This window comes from Triticum urartu, chromosome 4 (assembly GCF_003073215.2).
Source record: "Triticum urartu cultivar G1812 chromosome 4, Tu2.1, whole genome shotgun sequence".
Classification (NCBI taxonomy): Eukaryota; Viridiplantae; Streptophyta; class Magnoliopsida; order Poales; family Poaceae; genus Triticum; species Triticum urartu.
The window spans coordinates 612,233,076-612,260,005 of record NC_053025.1 but is presented as its reverse complement, the minus strand read 5'-3'; the positions used below and the strand labels follow the sequence as shown (position 1 = coordinate 612,260,005).

Genomic DNA, 26,930 nt, shown 5'->3' with positions numbered 1-26,930 from the left:
CGTAAACAACAATATTCATAATTTTACTTTATTACCAATAATTGTGTTGAGTTTCATTCATATATATGTATTGACCACCTTTTTAAATTAGATCTGGTAGATGCGGGATGAACTCCTACCACATGATCGCATACGAGGAATTCAAGAGGAATTGGCAGGATTCTTTCTTGACCACGTCATAAATGAGAATGGAGAATACTATACGAAAGTTCAATGGGAGTTTGGTGCTTGATGATGTCCGGGATGTTATATTGTATATATGTAGTAGCGTCGGATAGATATACGAGAACTTGTTATTCTGCCAAGCACGGAGAAAAGAGAGGTCACCTCTCTCTATATATGTTCATGATCACAATATTTTGTAATTAATGGTTCCTTCACTTGCTTACTAGCTAGCTTCGAGTTCTCTCTATATGTATAGTAGCTAGTGTCGACCAAGCACGGAGAAAGAGATGTCACTTCTCTCTATTAGCTAGCTAACACAATATGTAACCCCTAAATTAACCCTCCAAAACCCCTAAACCCCCCCCTCCCTCTTTAAAAAAAACAAAAAGCTTAACGCTTGCGATCTGACGCGTGGCTGCCTTTTAGTCCCGGTTGGTGTTACCAACCGGGACTAAAGGTCCTCCTGCCTGGGCGCCCCACAGCGGCCACGTGGACCTACTTTGGTCCCGGTTCATAAGCCAACTGGGACTAAAGGTTTTGGGCATTAGTCCTGTCTATTTTGTCCCGGTTCCAGAACCGGGATTAGTACCATATTTCCTACTAGTGTCACTTCTCTCTATTAGCTAGCTAACACAATATGAAACCCCTAAATTAACCCTCCAAAACCCCTAACCCCCCCCCCCCTTAAAAAAACAAAACCCCAGCGCCTGCGAGCTGCTGACGCGTGGCTGTCATTTTGTCCCGGTTGGTGTTAGCAACTTGGACTACAGGTCCTCCTGCGTGGGCGCCCCATAGCGGCCACGTGGAGCCCCTTTAGTCCCGGTTCGTAAGCCAACCTGGACTAAAGGTTTTGGGTATTAGTCCCGCTTGTTTTGTCCCGTTTCTAGAACCGGGACTAGTACCCTGTTTTCTACTAGTGCACATATCACCATGGAGAACTCAAACCAATGCAACTAATGCAATGGCAAGAACACATGAAGTGCTCAACTCCCACACTCTCAAATCCCACCAATGCAACAAAAGCTGTGGAGGAATATGAGAGGAAGAATAGGGACAACACAAAAGAACTCCAAGATCTAGATCCAAAGAGTTCCCTTCACTTAAAGGAGAGATGGATTGGTGGAAATGTGGATCAAGATCCCCTCTCTGTTTTCCCTCAAAAACAAGCAAGAATCATGGGAGGGATTGAGAGAAAGTGAAGCCTTTTGGAGGTCAACAATGAAGGAGAAAGCTTGCGAAGAACCATTAGGGGCAATGGGGAAGAAGACCCCCTTTATAGTGGGGGTTCAAATCCAACCGTTATGCACTCTGCTCATGGTCAAGCGGTACTACAGCTTGGAGCGGTAGTTCCAGTGCCGGCCAGTGTGTACTGTAGAGTACAAGCGCTGTAGTTCCGTCGGAGCAGTACTACTAGCTATATTGAGCGGTACTACCGCTAACTGTCACTAGATACAGAGGGACCAGTGGCAGTGGAGCGGCACCAGAGCAGAAGTACTGCACAAAGCGGTACTACAATTTAACTATCGTCCAACTATAGCAAGAGCAAAATGGGCAACAGAAGCTTGCACACTCCTCGAACACAAGCGTAAGTAGCAGCAGTAGTAATAGGCGGAAGTACCGCACAAGTGGTACTACCGTGCTACTACCATGCCACTACCGCGAGCTAACAACGAGTAGATAGAAGGCATTTCCCAAGCGGCGGTAGCCACGGTAACTCATAGCGGAAGTACTACCTAAACGGTACTACCGTGAAGCCACGCGATAGTACCCCTTGGGCTCTGCCAAAAGGCCAAGCACAAACGAGGAAGGCAAGTAAGACCAAAGCTGCCATAACTTCTGCAAATGAACTCTAAATTCAACAAACACAAGCTTGTTGGACATTTGACGACAAGCACTATGCAACAGCAAAGATAAACCCAAATCAATACATTTTACATTTTGCCTCATTCATTGATCAAAATTTAAAAAAATTCCCTTGAAAAATTATTTATCAAAAATCCCCATACCATATCAAAATACCTTGTATAGTTTGTTATTATTCAACATTTATGGCTAAGATTTCTCTAAATTAGGATGAAAATAAAGTTGCAATTATACCAATAAATATTATCAAAAGTTCAGCGATTCTGCAAAACATAATCACACTAACCTGTGAACATTTTTTAGATAAATTACCGTAACAACATTGAAATGAAACTTTTATAATTTGTAAACACACCAGTTGGTCACTGTTAACATATCATCATTAAAAGATTAATCACCGGTTACTATAACAAGTCAAAAATATCTCCAAATTTAGAGTTTTATTGGTGCAATTCTACATCGTACATAAGGCATGTAAATAAAGTGATTTTCACATTCGTGCCTTGTTGGATAGTTTTGCCCTTAGTTTTGAACTATGCCCAGTTTTGCTCCTAAGCAAGTGTGTTTGATTATACAAATGCCCCTTATGTTTAATTTCCATCTTGTCAAAGACATGTCACCGTGACCATATATATCTTGTTGTTTAGGGAAAAACTGAGCACCCTTTGAAAGTAGGGGCAAAATCGTCTGGTGAGCACCGACTCAGGGCAGAAATGTAAAAATCTCTTAAATAAATATATTAATATTTGGTTCTCGTTTATGAGCGAAAAAGGGTATGCTTAGTGAAACCCACACATGTGCACTGAACCTCTTTTCGTGGTGTGTAAACCAACGGACAAACCCAACGAATGTCAACATATACAATACCAAATTAAGCTGACATCAATCCTTATCTTCATAAAATTGCTTTTTAGAAAATCTACAAGCCACTACTAAGGTAAACAATATCCATCATTGTTTTATATTTCTTATTTATAGCTTTGATATACTCTAATTCAAGTTGCAAATAAAAAGTCACGACTATAACAATCATTATCTGAGAAAATCATTTGGACTACAGATGTGATCACATTAAAATGTGTTCATCATTTGAAGAATTATATGTAGTAAATACAACAATATAAACACACACACACACACACACACACACACATTGATGACACATTTCAATATATTTCTTGTATTCGAGCAGAGCACACAATTAATACAAGATTTTCCACGATATATGTTAATAAATGGTTTCTATATATTTTGTATAATAGGAAGACATTAATCAACGATTTCAATATATATCTCGTATTCCAGCAAAGCACGGAACTAATAAAAGATTTTTCTCCATATAATAAGATAGATGCTAATAAATGAAGACATTAACGAACAATTTAGGTGTATATCTCGTATTCCAGCAAAGCATGCAATTAAAAGCTGCTTTTCATACATTATCAATACACTGAACGTGTTTTGTCTCTGTGTACAACCAACGTTAGATGCAGCCAACACCAACCAACGGTAGAGCACCACTCCACGGGCAAAAGAGCTCGCGTCACGCGCTCCCCTCCACCGCAGCCCATCTCCCCAGGCAGTGCATCACTCACTGAGAGTCCATGTCCACCTACGCATCCCTGGCCCTTCCTCCGCGTGTTCCATCCGTTTCAAAATATGTTTATGACTGATTCCAATAGTATACTTCTCGTATTCCAGCAAGACACAAAGTTAATATAATATTTTTCAAAATAAATGTGAAGGAATGGTTTCTATATATTTTGTATAATAAGAAGACATTAATGTATGATTTCAATATATTTCTCGTATTCCAGCAAAGCATAGAATTAATACAATATTTTTCTATATACTATAAGATGGATGCGAATAAATGAAGACATTAATGAACGATTTTGATGTATATCTCGTATTCCAGCAAATCACGCAATTGAAAGCTACTTTTGCATACGTTACCAGTACTACACTAAATGTGTTTTGTCTCTGTGTAGAACCGACCATAGACACAGCTAGGACCAACCGACGGTAGAGCACCGCGCCCCGCTCCACGGGTGAAAGAGCTTGCGTCACGCGCTCCGCAGGCAGGGCATCGCTCACTGACAGCCCATCTCCACCTACGCGTCCCCGGCCCCTCCTCCACGTGTTTCGTCCACTCGTCAGTTTCTTCTCCTTTGCTTCTCCCCGGAGGAATCCCTCCCATAGTCCCAGCCCTGTTTCCCTCGTGAGCTTCTCCTTTACCTTGCTCTCTCTCTCTCTCTCTAACCTCCTCCTCCCTCCCTCCCCGTTTGCTATGCCCGGAATCCGCCCCTAGCCTGAGCTTCAGCGCGACCCTGATCCCTGTTCTGTTCGCCATGGATCACCCGCCACATCTCGACATCGACCTCAACGAGCCGCCGCCGCCATCGCCGCCGCATGAGTTCGCTGCCCCCATTTTTATGCCTCCGCCGCCGCTGCCGCCGCCGCCGCAACCCCAGCTCCCGCCTCCCGCCAACGTGCCTGCCCAGCTGCTGCTCCCGCACCAGGCCCGCGAGCTAGTGCTGGCGTATCACCGTGCGGAATCCTGGATGTCAGGTGCTGCTACGGCCAGTGCGGCCGGGACCGGTGGTTCATCGCAGGAGGTGCCGCCGCCGCCGGTTCTCCAGCCGCCCACTTTTGCTCGTCCACCGCTGCCACCGCCGCCGGTTCTCCGGTCGCCCACTTTTGCTCGTCCGCCGCTGCCGCCGCCGCCGGTTCTCCGGTCGCCCACTTTTGCTCGTCTGCCGCTGCCGCCGCCGCCGGTTCTCCAGTCGCCCACTTTTGCTCCTCGGCCGCTGCCGCCGGCGCCGGTTCTCCAGTCGCCCACTTTTGCTCGTCCGCCGCCGCCGCGGCCACCCCAGCTTCCGCCTCCTGCCAACGTGCAGGCTCAGCTGCTGCTCGCGCACCAAGCCCGCGATATAGCGCTGGCCTGCCAGCGTGGGGAATGGTGGAGGTCGGCCATTGGGGCCGCGACGGCAGGTTCGTCGGCGCAGGTGCCGCCTCCAGTGCCAGCGCAGCACCCGGGAGTAGCGGGGTGGGGCGGGAACCCGTGCGCGTCCTGCGGCCTCCCCGAGCTGCCCGGATCGACCATAATCTGCGACACCTGTGAACGTGGGTTCCACAAATCATGCGTCCACGTCCTGCCTCCTCCGCCGCTGTCCACCCCTGGCGTGCCGGTGCGGCGGCCTCGGGTGGCCGTGAACAAGGACTGGACGTGCCCGGAATGTGCGGCAGGAGCCGTCACCGTCCAAGACATCACCAGGCAGTTATGTCAGCTCCCTCTTGATCACCTCCTTATGGTTTTACATGTTTTTTTGTTCAGCGAGTTTTATATATAGCTCTAAGAAGTACGTAGATTGTTGTTCATGCGTACGTCAAGTAATTCCCAGACGGAGAGGGAGTACTTTGCAGATGGTAATGGTGAGTCCAATCGAGAACGTGACATGATGGTTTGAGCCTGCTTGTTATATCGATCGCTGATGTTTGGTTTGCTACTTCTTATGATTAATTACACAGATATGCACTTGCTGTCAACAGTCTTTGGATTTTTCTGCTTTGCTTCACTGTTAGTAACCCTGTGACCTGCAAAATGACTTGGTTTACAGTAAATGCTAGTATAATTAGCAACTGGTAGCAGTGGCTTTCTAAAGCATTAGTAGTAAGAGTGCAGCATGCATGGTGTTAATTTAGTGGCTCCACTGAGTAATTCATGGTTTTCGTATGTTTCTCCCTGATTTACCACAAAAAAGAAGGGTATATGAGATACTGCAGCTAATTTGCTGTTGGCATCCTTTCACGGCAACGAGGGCATGCACAATGATAATTTTATTATGTTGTGGCACTAATTTGATTTGTGTTGTTAGTTTATTGCACTGGGTTTTGTCTTTTTGAGGAATTATTGCACTGGTATATATACCGGAGAAGTATATACTATGTTTTTTTTTCAAGGATAAGTTTTTCCTTTTTGAAAAGTAGAAGCCCCTTAGTTTATTAGCTACTTTGATTAATTGATGTTGTCGACCTAGAAGTACTCCCTCCGTCCGGAAATATTTGTTATCAAAATGGATAAAAGGGGATGTATCTAGATGTATTTTAGTTCTAAATACATCTCTTTTTATCCATTTTGACGACAAGTATTTTCGGACGGAGTGAGTATATACTATGTTTTGTTTCAGGGATAACTTTTTTTAGTCGACTGAGGGATTTTTTTAGTCGACCGAGGGATGAGTATACAGTACGTGGTAATAGTTGTAGCCTTGTACGTGGATCTGTAAAAGCCCAAAGTTAACCAACCTCTCGAGTTGTATTACCCAAGCCCAAAACAAGCCCATGTTTTATCTTTAGGCCAGCACCGTGAGTTGACCTAGCCTACCATCTCCATCCAGTTGAGATCGATTCTGCGCCTGCCGCCGCGCGCGCTAGTCGATCGCCAGACGCCACAGATTAGAACGCCATGATAGCCGTCTCAGCTCGTGTAGATCCTCCTGCCGCCGTACCGATCGATGCGCCATGCCATCGAGTACACGATCCCGGCGATCACTTAATTTATTCCTCCAGCAATCGACCCTGAAGGTATACCGCGCAGTTATTCTTCTTGTATAACCTATAGTGTAATTAACGGGCTGACTTAGGGAGCAGGACAATTGATTAATTTATTGTCTTCCTTTTTTCCCCGCTTTTGCTAAAGCACGTTTAGATGTGCCCAAGTATTGCACGGCCAAGTCATGCGGCCTCCTTGTGCTAATATAATGTTGTCACCCTTTCACGGCGTGAGGGCATGCGCAGTGATAATTTTATTTTGTTCTTGTTGTGGCGCTAATTTGATTTGTGTTCCTAGTTTATTGAAGTAGGACACACCTGCATGTTTGGGTGACAGCAATGTAGTTGTTCAGCCTTAGGAAATTTTAAAATCACCATGGCTTGCAATCTGTAGGAGAGAAATTTGTAGTTGTTCTTTTTCTTTCATTGCGAAGGTATCTTACTGGTTTCTCTTGCATTGGTGCATGATATTGCTGCCTGGCATTTTCTTTATCCAAAATTCTAGTATGCAAATTTGAACTAGTTCTCTCTACTGTGAGTCATCTCTTTTGTGGGTTCTCTTTCGGTCCATTAAGTTTGGGGTTCGGTATCACTTAGTATATTCCAGTAAATTAATGAATCTATCGGGTTCACAAGAGAAGATTATTTGGATTGCTGTGATTAATTGAAGAATGGATCACTAGTAGTAGAGTAGAAGGAAATGGAGCATCAGCGACGAAGGTGTCTGGCTGCAGGGCTGTGGATGGAAATTAATCTAGAGGAAATGGTAGATGGGGATTCTGTCAGAAAAATGAGCTAGCCTTATTGATTGATTAGCGATGGTACAGTGGATCGGAACAACTAGAATGCCACCAACAATGAAGATCCAGGATAAACCGGAAGTTACATCAAAGTCCTTTCGATCTAATGTCTAGTGTTTGTCCATGTCTTCGGTGACGAAACCACAAAAGATCAAACATGCACAAGCCAGGCCAACCTTATAGGTTTTGAAGAGCCACATGAGTTGCCTAGCTCAAGTGGTGCAAACCTAATATGAACAAAAATATCGTGGTCGAGGGACACACCCCTTGCAAGGTAGGCTGTCAAATTGTTGCTCGGATGTGCAACCAGTAGACAAGGCACAAACCCCTAATTAACGAGCATTGAGAATCACTAGCTCTATGAGCTAGATCGTGATGGTCACAATAGGGCGAGGATGGAGTTGGGAGACCACCATGGGGCCACCACTACCAAACACAAGCCTAACAAAGAAGGCACCTAAACTCCTAGCCAGGTATTGATCCTTACGTCCTAAGGCTAAATCGGTTGTCGAAGGCAAGGGAAATTGGCGGAGATTGAAATGGTCGACGATTCGTCCAACTGCAAGGGTTTCATCACATCAATCTCATGTACAAGGGGCATGTGAGCACAAGATGATGCATACAACTTCTATGAAAAGCCCATCATGGAGAGAGATCAAGTATATACTTGTGGTCGAACGCTTGTACCACCGCTCTTCGTGACGAACCATCTTCCACCACTAGAGCATGTGTCTTCATCCTCGTCTAAACATTTCGCTTGATAAGGAAAACCATGGTCCACGATTGTTCCAACACCAGCACCACAAAAGGGCTTCATCACTACTCTCCGTGAGTGGTGCCTTGCATGAGGAAGAACGGTTTTGAGATGTTTTTCAGGCGCGCGTGGGTCGAGCAATAGTATGAAGAAGCTGGTCCTACCACTAAGTAATTAATATTGACATTTCCAAATTTCAATGATGCCATAGGCTTAACTGATGTATAGTAAGAAAGACAAAAGGAGGGTGGGCAGAGTGCTCACATGGTCGATGGTTGAACACACTCATGTACCTCTAGTGGCACCTACCCATAGAACTTGTTCTTTTGTGTTCACATAATCCAGAAATCTTCTACAAGATTGAGTAGCCTCTACATTCTTGTTATGATTAGAATTTGTTGTGAGTCACAAGATTGTGAACAGTATCACTAACATCTCTTGCACTACAATGTATGAGACATCAAACAAACATGTACCGCGTCTTCCTGCTAGCATCCGTGCCTAACCTCTATCGCCATGGCAATCTATTTTGGTGCCTCTTGTGTAATTATCATCGCGTCATTGCATAATATCAATGGGCACGACTCTTGTTCTTAGCTTTCGTTCTTCAGATTAAGTATTGTCGGCCTTGACCTCTCGACCTCGCTACACATTCTTTAGCTAGATCTCTAAAGGATCTTTTTAGTTTGGCATGTCCAGGGTTATTTGTTACTCCATCGAGTTCTTTTGTTTGTCTTCAACTTCATTCAAAGCCACAAAAATCATTTCAAAAAATGTGTCTCCTTTAGCTAATAATTTCCTTGGATTGTCAGAACCCTTCCTTATTTGAACAATTGCATTGAAGCCTTTCCATTTCTTTCTTCCCTGTGACCCATCCTAAGTAGATCAAGCATGGTCCAACTCCAATCTCTTCTCTCTCCCGTGACCTGTTTTCCCCGATGTTTTTCTTTTTTGACAAAGGGTGTTTTTCATTAACTCATAATGTAGCATCGAGTTATACAAGCATAATGAGCAAACACCCAACCTCGGGATAACTAAGATGCACATAGCCAACACTATGCATGCACACAAGGATCACATTGGCAAAAGGCAAAGTCATATAAGACAGAATCTATGCCAAGGTGAAAGAAAGAAAATAAAAAACCTGAAGTGATCCAAACAGGGATCAGCGATATACAACAACGACCATCGACACCAACCATCTTTTGACAACATTGTACTATGAGAAGGATTCTTTGAAAGAAAACACCCTCATCGAGGAATCTCAGCCGGATCCACCATCGAAGGCCAGTTCATGGGTTTTCACCCTAAAGATCAAGTCCAAGAAAACTCCAAGCAATGCCTTCAAGAGGGAAATGACGCATAAGCGCCACCATTGCCAAGTATAACCAACCAAGGTTAGACCTAGGGTTTTCCCACGGGAGCTCAAGACCGGGTACTCTAGGAGCACCACCCAATCGAAGTCATCATATGTTGTCTCCTCCACTTTCCACTACCCTGGTAGCTTCATATGCGCATGGTCATGATGTGAGATGCCACGCAAGAGATGACCATGTCTGCATGAGCATGCAACCAAACCACTACAAGAGCCGCTTGCCACAACACGACACATACTTTGATGAGGGCGGAAGGTCACATGCATCACCCAAATCCCAAGTTTAAGACGATCAGGCATACCAGCACCATCCTCGCAAGTGGTAGGACATGACCGATCTACATGAGATAACATCACCACATGTCGCCACTACCATCGGCATCGCATGTGCAGCAGATTATGCCGGGATGGAGGACCCTGTCATGCATCACCAACGGTGATGTAGATCATGGATCTTGCTGGACCTGGAGGTTCAACCCTTCCGACGACCAATTTTCGGCCGATGTTGCGTCGATGGAGGTAGCACCAGTTAGTCAAGCATGACCAACAGTGCCCAACATCGCACCAGCTAGATCGGGCGTTACGACCGCGACATATGCGGCATGGCCACCGTCACATCCCCTTTAATACATGGGTGATGGCCGCGACATTTGCTGCATCGCCACTACCTCATCCCTCCATGCCCTAACACCGAAGAGGTGCCTCGGGAGCAGTGCTAGCCCCTATTAGATGAATAGGCTCTCCAGATTGGGGACATGGTGGTTGTGTCGGCTCCCTTTCCTTCGCCAGTTAGGGGCGTGCTGCAAGCCAATGCCATCAGGAATATGAAAGGTGTGCTGCAGCTCCTGCCCAGCGATGAATTGTTGTCGCTGCTGCATCATGTCCGTCATTATTGAGTCAAGTCACTGCAAAGTACATCGCAAAGGACTACTAAATGACAACAGGAACGGATCCGCACCGCCGTCGCCGGCTGCACGGGCAAGCCCGGCTGCCACTCCTGGTGGCGGCGAGGAGAGGATACTCAGGAAGAGGTCCGCCTGAAATTGTGGATCAGCTTGCCGCCCGTGTCGCCCAGGCAGAGGACGAGGGGGCAGTTTTGGTTTGTTGGCTTCCCCAACATTGCCCTTTTGGCATTTATGTATAACCTTCTATGGAGTCTGTGACCATTGTCGCGGTTCAAAAATTATCGTCAATATGTTTCTACTTGCGGCTGCTATTGCTATTTTAACAATTTCCATTATTTTCCATTAAGTGGCAACTCTTTCTTACACCTTACTTGTAGATGGTCATTTGGTCTAACTCCTTATAAAGGTTCGATTTGAGATGTTATCCCATCTTTCTTTCTAGCATTCGACCAAACTATAAACATAGTTCTGATGTGAAATTGGAATCATCGTTGTGTCTCAAATTAAAGAGCTATTAGGTACTTTCTGAAGGCTTAGAGTAACAACCTCTCAAGGTTTAACACGTAATGTTTAATTGCCGGTGTCGTATGTATTTTCTGAGTTTAACGAGCCATGACACAATTCAGTGCATCTTCATAGAAGTCTGAGTGGGACCTTCTACACAACCGATTAGTTATGCTCATGAGACATTACATTTCAGCGCACACATCTATGGTGATTCTCCGGGAGGTATGCCATGGTATCCCCCTATGCTCGTGATGCCACCCTGCCACATTATGTGACCCACTGCAATCCTTTCCCACATTATGTCACCAGAATGCCTTTCTTAACGCTGAGTTATCTAAGGTCTATATACAAGGGCATCCATTAACCAAGTTATGTATTGAAAACCACTAATCATCTATTCTATTCTTTTAACATGACAACCAACTAAAAAAATAGTGCGATATTTCGGCCTTATAGCGTTGCGATAATGTTTCTGGAAGGGTCACGATATGTTTTACCTAATTTGCTAGCTACGGTGCTAATCCCGCGCTAAGCAAAAAAATGTTTTAGCATTTTAGCATACACCCAGCCCATCTTACATCGGGCCAATCCACTCTCACTCTCTCTCGCAGACGCAACACATACAACAGCCCATCGACCTAACCTAGCCAAATCGTCACCCTCATTCCCCATTTTCCACCAGTTCGATAGCTCGTGACCTAGGGCTGTGGAGGCTCTTGAAGGGGAGCTTCGGCGAACGCCGCTCTTGAAGAGGAGTGGCAGCGGCATCTCGTGACTCGTGAGTGAAGGGGTGGCGGTTTGTGAGCGCCAGAAGCTTCTTTTCTTCTCATCTTCGAGTAGCGGCGTCGGCCACGCCACCAACTCCAGTAAGTCAGTCGCGCAACGCCCATGTCAGCCAAGCCGCCGATGCCGGCAAGCCAGCCAGCAGATGAGAGCCTCCTTTCTTCATCCCGTCTCCAAGTAGCAGTGTCGGCCTCATTCTACTTCCTCCCCCAAATCCCCATCCGCGTCGCTCCCTTGCTGCTCCTGTCGCCATGGCAGAGGAAGCTAGTCGCGCTGAACTTGCCGCTGCCATGCTGCTCCTAGTCGCCAGCCATTGCTATTTTTTTCATTGATGACAACTCTCACATGGCTGCAAATTTTTCTGATAAGTAAATACGCATTTTACCCAATTGTTAGGAAATGATGCCTTTCCATTATTAAAGCATTTCAAGATCATATACAACACATAAGATTAATTATGCGAGCATTTGTGAAACATGTGATGGATTCCGACCTGACTTGAAGTGTAGGTTAGAGTTCACTGATGTTATGGTTTTAGTCCTTTCCTATTTTGGTTGAGTTATTCCATAATATTGCAAGGATGGTCTCCTTTGGAGACTGGGCCATGGTCACGTGTCGGATTGCTTGGTTCTTGTATTTTCAAAGGATATATTTCACACTAATTTATAGAAAAAGAATGTCAGTCAGAAAGTAACGTTCTATGCTTTCGGTCATCAACCCTCACACATGCCCTTTTTCCCAACTTCTCATCCACTTATTTTAATATCACATTTAGATCCACATAAATACAAAGGCTTATGTACAGAAATCGTTCAACCAGGTGTCCCTACACCAAATTGTTCTACTTTATTGTTTATATACACAGCCATTTCTTGTAAGATATACATGCTGGAATGGTGACATGGAGTTTGTTAAATGTATATAAAGTACCTTTAGTGATTATTAGCAAGACGGTGCCATCATTCTGTACAATGTTTAGTTATCTTGATGATTGTTGTTCTGTACCTTTAGTGATATTATGGCGTTGAATTTTCTTAATTGTATCGTCTTTGCATATAAGTGTGTTAAGAAGTTTATATAACTATAACAGTTGAATAGGTTGCCCACCAATAATTCTCAGTGGTACTGCAAACTAAATTGTAGAACAATCAAATCATTATTGTCCTTACATTGTTTTAGACTACTTTTATGTGCTATGCTGAAGAGAATAAGCGCTGAAAGCATGCTTGCATTTACCATAGCTGGTTCATCGTGTTACAGAGCAGTGCTTTCATTATTCTACATGATGCTCGCTGTTTTATTGACAAGTGGTTATTGTTTTGACTACTCTTGAAAGATCTGTTCAAAGGAAAAAAACTTCTGATTTCTTGATATTCTGTTTATTGCAAAGAAAATTTAAACTACAAGTAACTTGTGGCAACTATTTAGCGATAAACTTTATAAACTGGACTGTGTTTTGGGTGCTCTGAAATAATAATATCAGAAATGTTATAGGAAGTTTTCTTATAACCTTTGTTGTACAGACATTATCATCAGAAGAGAGTTAATATTTTCTTTTGATCCTCGCAGAGTAAGTGTTGCTGATGGAGCTCATTTGACTGAATTGGCTACTCCACATTTTGAGGGGCTGCAATTGAATAATACAACTCTTTATGGTAAGGATATTAGAACAATCATATGTACTGCAAGGGAGATGTATTTGCTTTTTGTTGGAGATTTTTCACACCTTTTATGCACTGTAACTTCTGCTTGCCCCCGTGTTCAGTGCATGTGTGGCAAGGCGTAGTATGTGTTTATCCATATAGGGAAATTTAATTCCAGTTCGAAAAAATTATGGGTTCTGCAACTGTTTTGAAGCTATAGCTGTCTGGTCTCTAAAGTAACTATTGACCATCATTGGTGGCTATCATGTTGCAGATGGGAATAACTTTGTGCCAGCATTTGGTCTTCCTCATTGTTTTAGCATGAGACAAGAATTTCCTCCCGTGGATCAAGATTTCATTGCTGATGGAAACATAGAACAGAGGTCAAATCACACACACCGCAGGAGAAGAGATTTTCCAAAAACATCAGCATTGCACAAGTTTTCTGAGAAGCACGAGTTTGGAAGTTCCAGCACTTCTATGGAGCCATCATATTTTCTGAAAGCAACAGCCCCGAGTCCTACAGAAGAAAGAAATCCACCAAAGCCTCCAAAATTTCTTGCGGAAAATTGCAACCGTCAACCACATCATCACAGCGTGAGTATCTCATTACCTGTTTCAGATTCTGTTTCTTCATCCGGTGTCCATTTTAGATGTTATTGTTTACTACTGGTACAGCCTTTGTTTTTTTATACTGCAGCTTATCTTACGTTCACTTTGGCGCTAATTTTGATAACACTGCTTTGTTGTGTTGTTACTCTAGGTTGGCCTACCTGTTCAATATCAAGATTTCTTCATAACTAACTTGGGAGAAATCGATAAACATGCATGCTACCACAATTGTCACCAGATATGGCCAGTGGGTTTTACATCTTACTGGCATGATAGAGTTACTGGTTCACTGCTTGAGTGTGAGGTGTGTGATGGAGGAAGTTCTGGGCCCTTGTTTAAGGTCAGAAGGTTACCATGTTCAGCGTTCCCCCTTCCAGAAGCTTCAACTATTCTCTCCCAGAATGGTGCAAGAATGGCCGATACAACTGAAACAAAGGAAAGTGGCAGTTTTATCAGAGATACTGCTAATGATATGGATGATAATATTTATATGATTATCGATATTCCCTCTGAGACCAAACAAGATTTGTTATCATGTCTTACCAATGATACGGAGGAGAAAAGGACTTCTTTGGGTTGCAATGATCTACAGAGTTCAAATATGATGTCACAAATACTACCATCAAATTCTGAGAATGCTCCACCAAGTAAAGAAGCCAATATTAATGACCAAATTGGGGAGTTTACATTTGAGGGAACATCATCCTCTTCAGTATGGGGGATGATTTCTTCTGCTATGATGGAAGCTTGTGAAAAAATGTACAGGGAACATGGGCATCTGGTATTCTCATGCACGCACAGCAGTGAAAATCATTTATTAAACAAGGGGAGTGGATGTCAGAACTTTGATGGTCCTTACGCTCCCCTAGCTAGATTTTGCTCGTCCAATGGCCCCAGTATACCACGAGTTACAGAAAAGAAGAATGATGTGGAATCTACTTATACATTACTGAAGAATTGGTTATACCATGATAGAATTGGGCTTGATTTGGAATTTGTTCAAGAAATTGTGGAGTCTCTTCCTAGATCCAGGTCTTGCATAAACTACCAGTTCTTGTGCAATAGGACCGAATTTCACTCTTCTGTGACAGTTGCAAGTGGTTTACTTTTATCTATGCATAAAGATGGTCAAAGTAATGGAGATACGTCATATCATAGACATGGTGCGGTGACTGGGCTACATGATCATGCTCAGCCCAGCGCTTCTAGCATCCGCGAGCTACCTCCAGGACGTCCTATTAGCCATAAACTTCAACCAGAATCGGCGGCAGATGTTTTCCAGGTAGCTCTTTAAATATCTCTCACAGTTTCTGCTATTTCAAGAAACACATCTTTACAAAGTTGTGCATTTCCTTTTTATTCTTGCATCCATCTCATTGAAATTTTCTTCCAGATATGGGAGTTCTTGGGGCGCTTTGCCGAAATCATTGATCTCAAAGAAGTGCCTTCATACGAACAATTAGAAGATGAACTTGCTGACCCATGGCCAATTTGTGCAAGTCCGGAAGAAACACTGTCAAAGGGCATTCAACAATGTAGGGATTACTCTTCACCAATGAATAATTCCCCTGCAAATGCTTCTATATCACATTCAAATAGTGAATCTGGTCTCTCCAATAATGAAGAGATTGTGTCTGTATTTATTCCTGTTGAAACTTCCTCTATGAAGGAAGCTTGTCTAGATAAATTGGTAGCCAAGACACTTGGGAGGTGCACTGGTACAGTATTGCCTGGGGTTCATCTTGCACTCATTAAGGTTCTTTTTGGTGAGGTATTATCAAAGCTGAACATTGACCCGAAAGATTCAAAACCCAGGCGTGGAAGAAAGAAGGACACTGAGAACCTTATTTCAACAAAGGATTTTAACTTTGATATGCTAACTGCTAACAAGTTGACTTGGCCAGAGTTGGCTAGAAGGTATATGTTAGCTATTTCTTCCAAAAATGGGTGCATGGATGTGTCAAATATTTCCAGTCGAGAAAGGGTGAAGTTATTCCGCTGCCTACACGGTGATGGTGGCATATTGTGCGGAGCAGTACCTGGGGTTGCCGGCATGGAGAAGGATGCCCTGGTAAGCATTTTACTTGTACAATTAGTTGAACCTTGTGATTCATTTGGATCGTGCCGTCCTTTCCTTATTCAATCAGACATGAGCTGTAGTCTTTAGCTTTCTGTATGCTATGGTTATTTGCTATCTGTTTTTAGTTTTTTCTTCAACTTTTTATTAATATTTGCTTTGATTGCAACCCTGTACAATTATATTATACACATTAACTCTTTATAACAGTATGTTTCTATGTTGTTTCTACGAGGGACATAACACATATCCCTGTTTTATCCTGCTTAGGAAAAAACCTTGGTTTTTTGGGTTACCTGTCACCATCAGTATTGCTTTATATTTTATAGGGTAAAACAACAGGGAATGCCATTACACTGTATTTATATGTACTTTGTAGTAATAATAAAAAGAGGTATGTACAAGCCTAGCAAGGTGAGTATAATCAGTTGACTCTGCCCATTTGTTTTTTCTATGATTTTATTCAGAGCATTTGCACTTGTTTGCAGAAATTTTGTTGTTAAATATTATAAATTTCCTGATTTCTTATTTTAGATGATGGTAAATTTTATGTGAATTTTTGCTGCCCTTTAATTATTGTCTTGTATTTTCAGCTGCTTCTGGAGGCGGAGAACTTGATATGCACTTCTCTATCAAGTGAAGGAAACAAGGTTTTTATGATGGATTACAAGTATTCTGCTGAGGTGCCTATTGCTGATGATGGAACATTGCCAGATTGGGCAAAAGCACTAGAGCCTGTGAGAAAATTACCGACAAATGTGGGAACGCGAATTAGAAATTGTGTTTATGAAGCTTTGGACCAAAAACCACCAGAATGGGCAAGGAAAATTTTGGAACATTCGATAAGTAAAGAGGTCTACAAGGCTAATGCATCTGGACCAACCAAGGTTAGTAATGCTCCTGCAGGCTGCAGTCATTGTATTATTGTTGTTCCAGACTGTGTTTATCTTCCTTTTTCTGGCTTTGACCTGCTCTCAGGCCCTTATAAAAACTTTTTTATTGATAGATCGATCTGCAATGCTTATGTTGTTTTTCTCGTAAAAAGTAACGAGTTGCAAAAATATAAGTATGAGTTTGTATTACTTTATGTTTTAGTACGTTTGTTGTGTGGGGGCGGTCTAGATTAGAACTCCTCATGTATTTTGGCCTTAGCCGGCAATACGAATGCATAAATTCCATTTTTTAGTTCCCCTAACACTTCTTTTGTTTTACCATTTTATGAGATGAAGTATTGTATCCCTTTGAAAGGATGACAGGAATGGTTGAAGAATTTTGCTTGAAACCTTGAAAACCAGTCAGATGATGTATTTTGTATTTACATGTTTTTGCTTATTTAGCCTGAACAGGAAACTTCGGTTAACATGAACTTGCTGTCAGCATCACAGTTTAACCAAAGTTTTACTATTTATATAGCTGCCAGAAGAGGAGTCAGTGCATAGCACGGCCATGCTTATGCTGTATTTGAAGAAATGCATTCGCTCGCTGCCTTATTAGACTTATTCTTTGCCATGATACTTTTGCTATCTTTTCTTTTGAGAACCCTTGTGACTAGGGGACTATTTGGAAAATAAACTAAAGGATTTTTTTTTCTTGTTATAGAAAGCTGTTTTATCTGTGTTGTCAGAGGCATGCCGTGTAATAGTGCCACAAAAGCCTGAAAACCCAAGAAATGAAAGGAAAACTGTTTCCATCTCAGAGATTATCTTGAAGAAGTGCCGTATTGCTCTGCGCCATGTCATTTCCTCAGATGAATATAAGCTTTTTCGGAATATGCTTAGAACTATTCTAGTGAACTCTAATGAGTATGAGGATCAGGGCATCCTTGGATTTTTTGGTATGGTGCCACGCCCTTTGGACTTCCGCACAATTGATATAAGGTTGGCTATGGGAGCTTACTGTGGGTCCTGGGAGACTTTTTTTGAGGATGTGCAAGAGGTACATTTTTCTTTAACAGCATTTTTTGTATTATGCTATGGTCATACGTATGGGATATTTTCTCATATTTTCCGTGGATGACTTCATGGTCCTGGGAGACTGTTCGATCAGCAAAGGATTTGTAACAGACAGTGTGCTGAAACTAGAAAATCAAGCTGAGAGTTAGCTTCTGCATAAACTAGAAAAATTGCTGATCTGTTATGTGTTTACTTGCAGGTAATCCGTAATCTGCGCACTGCATGTGCAGATCGAACGGATATAGTGGAAATGATTCTGGAATTCTCTAAGAGTTTTGAATTGCATAAGACAGAGGTTTGTTATCCCTTTCTGTATGGTAGTTTACTATGCTGATTTGAGTATATATTAGCTTACTGTTAAATTTTCTGTTTACTAAGTTATATTACCAATGATTTTAGTAAACCTTTTGGCTTTCTGTTCTTTTTACATGGCTGGTGCAGGTGCTCGACCTTGTTCAGAAATTTGATTGCTACCTGTCTAGTGAGAATACTGGTTCAGAAATCCATGGGGATCTACAGGATATTCTGACAGCAACAACCAAATTACCTAAAGCTCCATGGGAGTATGGTACTTGCAAAGTGTGTGGGATTGATAGAGACGATCACATTGTTCTCCTGTGTGATGGTTGTGACTCGGAATACCATATTTACTGCTTGAAGCCACCACTAGCTTGTATACCACGAGGAGACTGGTTCTGCCCACCGTGCATGTTAAAGCTGGAGAAGTCACATCTTGACCAAGGTGCTCAGGATTTTAAACGACAACGAAAAGGAGCAGAGTCTTATGCATTTCACGGCAAACCATCGTGCATGTCAGGTCAAAGGAAATCACATCTTGACCAGGGTGTTCAGGATTTGGAACCACAACGGAAAGGACCCTATCATGACATGCTTATTAAGTTAGCTGCAGCAGTGGCACAAAAGGAGTACTGGGAGCTTAGCACACAAGAGGTATGGTTTTCTCTTCTATGTTTCATGTAGATATCTCTATTTTTTAGTGTTTGGAAGTTTTAGTTCTTTTTGTATTGCACATTTCGCTGTACTCCTTTATATGATTTTACTTGGTCTAATCATCTTTTTTCTCTATTATTTTACGGTATACCTAATCATTTCTCTGTGTGCTGATTTTCATAGTGTACAAAGTGACAACCTCCATTTTCTAACATTTATCTTCAAAATGCAGAGAATAGATATGCTGAAATTTCTTTGTGATGAAATGCTCAACACAGTCCTGATAAGAGAACATATAGAAAAATGTCCAGAAAAGTTCAATGATCTCCAGAAGAAATTTTATGCTTTGAATTTTGAATTGAAGGATTTGAAAGATAAGGAGGAAATGAGGACTTCATATGGTGAAATGGATACTTTATCGGACCAGATTTCAAAAGTGCAGGAGTCAATTGGCACCGTAGAGTCAGAGCTTAATATGGCATCCCTGAGAAGAGATTGTCTTGGAAAGGATTCCTTGGGTCGATTGTACTGCGTTTTAGGACGATCTGGTAAACGTCCTTTGCTGGTCGTTGATGGAAGCATGCTGATAAGCCAGGAGAGGGAACCACCATCTACTTCTGATTGTAAAGGATGGAATTCTGCATCTGTTGTCATTTATGAATCAGATGAAGAAATCCGTAGTCTTGTTGACTGGCTAAGGGAATACGATCCAAGAGAGAAGGAGCTGAAACGTGGTATCCAACAGTACTGGCAGCGGCAGCGGCATCTTCATCACCAGCTGGGTAATTTTGTTCTCAGTGATCCTCCAGTATCATCCAATGGGTCGTCGAACAGCAGCGAGCAGCAGCTTATGGAACTTCCCAGTACCAAGGCTGCAGCAATTTTGGGGAAAACATGCCGCTGCGACTGCTTAGAGCCTATATGGCCTGCTCAACACCACTGCACAGCATGTCATGAGACTTACTTCACGTCAATGGAGTATGAAGATCATGCTGGAAAGTGCAATGGACATGTCAACAAGAAGAAGGATTCTGTTCGTCCTAGCTCCACCTCTGGGTCCACAAAACCGATGAAGTCATGCCCATATGACTTTGAAGAGATTTGCAGAAAATTTGCCACCAATGATTCAAACAAGGAGATAGTGAAGGATATTGGACTTATTGGATCAAACGGAGTTCCATCTTTTGTCCCTTCACGTGCAGCTTTTATTGATGCTCCAGTCATTCTGAATAAAAACAAAAAGCAAGATGGCATCCCAAATGATGATTGTGTTTCCAGCTCCTTAGAGGATTGCCAGGCAATGTCTGCACAAAAGTTATTGCAGGAGGGGTCCAATTCTGCTCAAGATTGTCCTGCAGCTAGTACTTCCTGTGATGAAAATGTGTCAAAAACTAAGGAGCCAGCCCCTGATACCGATACTACTTCCTGTGAGGAAGCAGCATCTTCTGCAACAGACAAGCCAACAAGATTGCTGGCTGTTAATGGTGGCTTGGTTCCGGAGTCATCATTGAGACCTCTTACAGGAAGAAACTCCCATATCCTAAAGCAACAGAAGATCAATTTGCTTGATATAGAAGCAGCGTTGCCTGAGGGAGCTTTCAGAGCCTCAAAGTCTCAACAGATGAGAAGGCGTTCATGGCGTTCATTTGTGAAGCGTGCAGAATCAATATCTGAGGTGACTTCATCATCTATTTGTTCACCTTAATTCGTCATACAAAATATATATCTATCTACTACGTAGTGTTAATTATTTTTATGCCTGTCCATTAAAAGCTCTCTAACATCATATCCATATATACAACATAAATACTTGAGAGCCAGCGCTGTCATTATCCATTGCACTGATTAATCGTATCTGTTCTGTGCCTCTTCCAGATGGTAGTGGCGACCAGTGTCTTGGAGAATATGATAAAATCCGAATTCCTCAACAATGATTGGTGGTACTGGTCCTCCTTCACAGTTGCTATCAAGACATCAACTGTATCCTCACTCGCTCTCAGGATCCACACTCTCGACAACTGTATCATGTACACCAAGGAGCCTAACACCGTGCCGCCAGCTGACAGTACAAAGGTTGTCAACATGGGGAGGAGGGGGAAAGAGCCAGAACCATCAGCGTCGTAATCTGCGCCACTATTTGTATACCCAAACTTAGATGTTCCGCTTTGTATTGTGCAACAATGTGACGCTGTGGTGATAGAGATGGTATAGACAGATTCTTTGGTTATGTGGCCCTTTGAGGCTTTAGGCTAAGCTTTGATTCTGGTGCTCCTGCAAGGCTGCAACCTTGACCGTTCATCTTAATGCCGGCGAAGAAGGAAATGCATTGTTTCGAGGATAGTTGTGTGCCTTATATCTACCAGACTATAGTTGTGTGCCTTATATATGTTAGTGCCGGCGAAGAAGGAAATGCATTGTTTCGAGGATAGAAGCGGCAAGATCTGGCGTTTAATTTTTCCGCCAGGAGCAGCTGCATGCGAGCGTAGTTTTTCCTTTTGGCCTAACCTATTTTGGCTTTCAGGGATACAGATAATTTATGTTAGGTCTGAGAAGCCGAGGATCTGGTGCCATTTGTACCCACCTTCACATGATTGACAGCACTCTCGCACTGCTCCAGCGCATCCTTCATCACCTCACGCCGGTGAATTTGCCATGAAGGACATGGGCCCTCTGCACTTCTTCCTTGGTATTCACGTCATGTGCACCGCCGGTTGCTTCTTCCTCTACCAACAGAAGTACGCTGAGGACTTGCTCGACCATGCTGCCATGGACACCTGCAAATCCTCCCCCTAGTGGCGGCCCAAACATACTTGGAAGTTGGAATAGTTTGGCCTTGGCCAGTTTGACCTTGCCGTAGCTCCTCCATTCTCCCCCACGCTAATTGACACCAAAGTGCAAGCTCCCGCAGGCTGACAGGTCGCGCCTCGCGCGTCGATGATCCCTCCGCCTACTCCAGCCCCGTCGGGGTGCTGGCCTACGCCGTGCAAAATACTCCGTGTTTGCCTGCATATGCATGACGCACGAATCTGCCGCCAGCAGCTCATCAAGCGGGCACTTCAGTACCTGTGTGGGACGCCATCTCTCGGCTTGCACCTCCGCACAACGCCGAGCTTGGATCTGTGCACCTTCACCGACGCTGATTGCGTCGGCTGCCCCGACACTCGATGCTCGACGTTCAGGTTCTGCATCTACCTTGGTAATGCCCTCATCTCCTAGTCTTCGAAGCGACAAGGTCTCCCAGTCCAGTGCTGAGGCAGAGTATCGTCGAATTGCCAACACGGTTGCAGAGTGCGTCTGGCTAACACCAGCTGCTTGGTGAGCTCCTCACCCCGGTGACCAAGGCCACGCTCATCTTCTGCGACAATCTCTCAGCGGTGTATCTCTCAACGAAGAGCTGGACATCCATTTCGTCCGCGAACGTGTCACCCTTGGCGAGTTCCGCATACTCCACATACCCACGAAGCAGCAGCCCACTGATATCATGACCAAAAGCTCACCAAGTGATGGGAGCACCGCAAGCCCGAAAGTTCATCTCAACTCCTCGGACTTGCTTGCTCCGCAGGCCAACTTCCAGTGGCTCGGTTCTTGTCCTTGGGCGCCGTGATTTAGAGGCTTAGAGCTGATTGCAGATAGGTAAATCATCTATGCATCTTGATTAACCCACGAGTTTATATACTTCTGTCCAGTAGGTTTGTAGTAGATGTGGGTACAAGTTACTTGATCTAACAGGGATGAGAGGAGGGGAATGGCGGCAGTGGAGCAGAACAAATGGCTGGCTCACACAAATGTCAGTTTTCATCGGTTAGATAGCAGACTCATTCCCTCGATTTTGTTCTGTCCAGTAGGTTATGTGTGTACAGGTTACTCGAGTTTTATTGTCACTCGGTTAATCCGTGTCATATACAATCACAAGTTGCATTCCAAATTCATGAAACAAGCAGTTTATTGCCGTTTGCTCAATCCATCCATGTCATATAGAATTAGAAGTCACATCATAAATTTGTGAAACAAACATTACATCCGGTTAATCACAGTTACATGTTACTCGAGGTTGTGTGGTAGAAACAAGGAGTTGCATCACCAATCAGTGATTATAAAATCGATCTGGGCATCAATTTTTCTTGTTTGCAAGTCAGGCTGGACGTAGCGAGCGGGCTTTTTGGCCCGCTCGTGGACCGACCAGGACCAGACCGATCGGTCCCGGCCCGCTGGAAAAACTGGCCGGTCCGAGCTGGGAATATCGGCCCGAAAATCGACCGGTCCGGTCCGGTCTTAGAGCATCTCCAACAGGCGCCGGTCACGCCGCGCGCAAAAAACACATATGCCGCGCGCGTATCGGCTGGTTTGGCGCGGCGCGCAGCGCTGGCTCCAGCGGCCGCGCTAAAATGCAGCGCGCTTGCGTTGCTCCAGCAGCGCGCCAAAATGCAGCGCGCGCGACTCACCGGTGCATTGCATATGGCATATTTCAACACAAAATGATGCACATTTTCAACAAAATAAAAATTTCACACAAACAAGTTGATGAAGTTCATGCCCACAAGTTTAAAATCATGCCCACAAGTTCATCCAACCAAGTTCAAAATGCAAATCAAGTTCAATACACAAAGGAAAGACACATCATTCCTCATCCTCGTCCTCGTCTTCGTCCTCATCCTCATCTTTGGAAGATGATTCTTCCGCCTCCGAAGATGAATCTTCCTCCCTCTCGCGCACCGCATCACGTGAAGCTCCGACGGTGTTGGCAAGATCTTCAACGGCATCTTCATGAGAATGTGTGCGAGGAGGCTCATCGAAAGACATTCCGCCCATGGCGGCCGGAGGTGCACCCATGCCTCCCATGAGAGAAGCAAAACTCATGCCTCCCATCGTGGCCATAGCGTCGGGGGGTGCTCCAAAGCCAGCCATGCCTCCCATTGCACCTAAACCGCCCACGGTACCTCCGAAGCCACCCATGGCACCCATGGCGCCGAGGCCACCGCCACCCATTGCACGAACCATGGCTCTTTTTTGGATCAAGACTTCTTGTTGGGCAAAATTGACATACTCCTTTTGCACCGCATTGAGGTTAGTTGTGTCCAAGAAGAACAAGTGCTTCTCCCATTCCAACAACCTAGTTCGCTCCTCATTGCTCACCTTCCTCTCCTCCAAAGCCACCTTCCTCTCCTCGGCCGCCACCCTCCTCTCCTCGGCCGCCAACCTCCTCTCCTCGGCCGCGGCATCTTGGGTCCTTGCCATTTTCCTCACCTCATTGGCTTCTTTTCTTGCCTTCACAATAGCTTCCATAGCATGTTTGAGCTCATCATCTCATTTCCTCTTCTTCTTTTGGGTTTGGTCTTTCTTGCACCCATTCGGTCGCTTTGGCTTCGAGTAAGAAACCGAGTTGGGTGTAGGGCTTCTCTTGCCGTCATCACTTGATGCATCATCCTCATCATCATCATCCAACTTAATTGTTCGCTTCCGTTTGTCGCTCAAATGCAAATCATTCAAATCTTCACGCTTCTTCCATTTCTCATCATCCTTCAACACATCATAGCAATGAGGCAAAGTAAAGACCCTTCCTTTCTTGATCTTCCCCTTCTTGGTTTTCCCCTCCTCTTCTTTGAACAAGTTTTGCGCAATGTTGAACTACATGAAAACAAAGCAAGTTAGCACCAACAACAAGCAAAACAAAGCAAGTTTAGCACCAACATGTAAGATGAAATGACACTTACTCTATCGTCCTCATTTGTGCCACTGGGGTTCAACTTGTCAACCGCCTTTTGACAAGCCGCCCACTTTTGACAATCCGAGTTGATTGTCGACCACCGGGACCTAAGTGATCGGTTGGAGCGGTCAATTCCACTCACGTTGCGAGCATCAAAGTGTTCCTTCATCCGCCACCCGCCGCCGAGGTCATCCGCGGCGGCATGAAGAGGAGGAGCTCCGGCGGCGGCGAGGCCAACGCCACCCGGGCTAGGGTTTGTGGCGGCGGCGGCGGGGGGGGGGGGGGGGGGGGGGGGGGGGGTCGCGGCTATAGGACGGGGTGAGCGGGGTGCCGGCGCGTGCGTCCATGGGTGCGGGTCGCCGGCGCCGGCGCGCGCGGGGCTTTGGAGGGGGAGAAGAAGAGCGCGCAGCGCGAGCATCGAGTGTGCCGCGCGCGGAAGCGGGCACCGCAAATACACCGCGCGAGGTACCGCTTCCACGTGCGCGCCCAACTGCTTATACCGCGCGCGCGGCTATTGCGCGCCCGCTGGAGCCATCCGTCGGGTTGCGCGCGCGCTAAAACGGGCGATTTTGCGGCGCGACGCCTGTTTAGCGCGCCTGTTGAAGATTCTCTTAGCTCGGTTAACTCGAATGGACCGAACGAGCCCGGCTGTTTCTTACGCACGAGTAAACTTACACGATGGATTCTCTGGCTCCAGGTAGAAGAAGAGACAGTTCTATGTACGATTTACTGCACGTTATTGTAGAGACAGTTATCTCCATGATTTACTTCGTAGGAATAGGAATTTGTTGCCTAAAACGCTGCAGTTTTCCTTTTATTCAGTGGAGCAGAAACAGAAAGAACAAGAAAGATGGGCGCGATCGGATACGTTCCTGCCATCCTACACCTCCCCACGATCCTATTAACCCGTGCCACCGAATGGATGACCGATTAGTGGCAGATCAGAATTTGTATGAGTGAATGGTACATTTATATGTGGGCATACACGTTACAGGTCCTACTTATTTACAACATGCAAACTTATGGCACATGCAACGATCCTACAATATGGACTCCTATCGACTCAACAGGGTTAACGTGATACTTTTAAAAAACAAACAGAATTAACGTGACAGAAAACAGGAAACACCCCTGAAAAAAGGAATCAACCAGGCAACGAGATTAATTGCCTAACACTGGTATCGCCACGAACAGACCCGCCCTTGGACTTCATCCACGCAGGGGCCTACCAGAGGAAGAACTCCAGCTTCCCCAAGTCAGGCGGATTAGGGGTGACCTCCGCCGGCTCCTGTGACGCCGCCATCTCCATGGCAACACCTCCGGTCCTCGCGTACCCGGCCTCCCCGACCTCGTAAACGTTCTGATGATGCCCACGCGGTTGTTTCCCCTCTCCTTCCTCTCCTCCCCGTGCCCCGTAATCTCTTGCCGTCGCTCGCCGTAGCCGTACAATGCCATGGCCGGTCCTCTCGGTCCGGCCCGAGCTTTAGCATCGCCGGTCCGCTCCATAAGAAGTGGACCGCGGCACTGCTCGATCCAGTCTGGCCCGGACCGCCGGTGGCTGGTCCAGACGGCGGCTCGGTCAAGGACCGGACCGGCCCGGACCGTGTCCACCCTGATTTGCAAGCACCACCTTTGAAGCTTTTGTTGGAGCTCTTCAGCGATGAGCGGTGTTCTTTGCTTGTTTTGGTCAGCTATATAGCAAAAGATTCAATCAGTTACACATCCATCACTTGGATAAAACTAGTAATGATAGCAAGCAGTATTCGTGAATATATAGATCAAAAGTATAGCAGATTTAGCTGTACAAACGGAGCAAGTGACTCTGTCCAGATTGAGACTCGTGATCTAGTTCATTTAGAATATTCTTCGAAAACTTGCAAGTGTTAAGTGCAATGTCTGAACTGATAACACCATTGCTGAAATTTGAGATGGGCTTTAGGCCCATATAGCAATTTCTGAAAATCTCCAAGGGCCCATATGGGTTTATTGGCACTAGGTGGAGGTGGGAAGTTTAGTCCCACCCCTATTGGAACTTGAGAAGAGAATAGGCCCTCGCGTGCTCCTCCTCCGCCGCCCGCCACGCCACGCCTCGCCGCGCCGTGGGTTGCGGGATTGAGCCGAACCGAGCCGAGCTCACACCTACGCGCTTCCGATCCCCAAAAAGCATAAGCTTGGACCCAAGACTGTGGAGGATGACGAGGAAACCCTTGGTAGGGGCAAGAGACAAAGGACTGCAAAGACCTTTGGTGATGATTTCTTCGCGTCATAGGAGATCACTGATCGTC

At 44.9% G+C, this 26,930-nt stretch overlaps 1 pseudogene; it reads left to right on the top strand.

The window, feature by feature from the left end:
• The first annotated feature begins 4,379 nt into the window (after positions 1–4,379).
• Positions 4,380–21,298, top strand: LOC125555006 (annotated as a pseudogene).
• Positions 21,299–26,930: the final 5,632 nt, after the last annotated feature.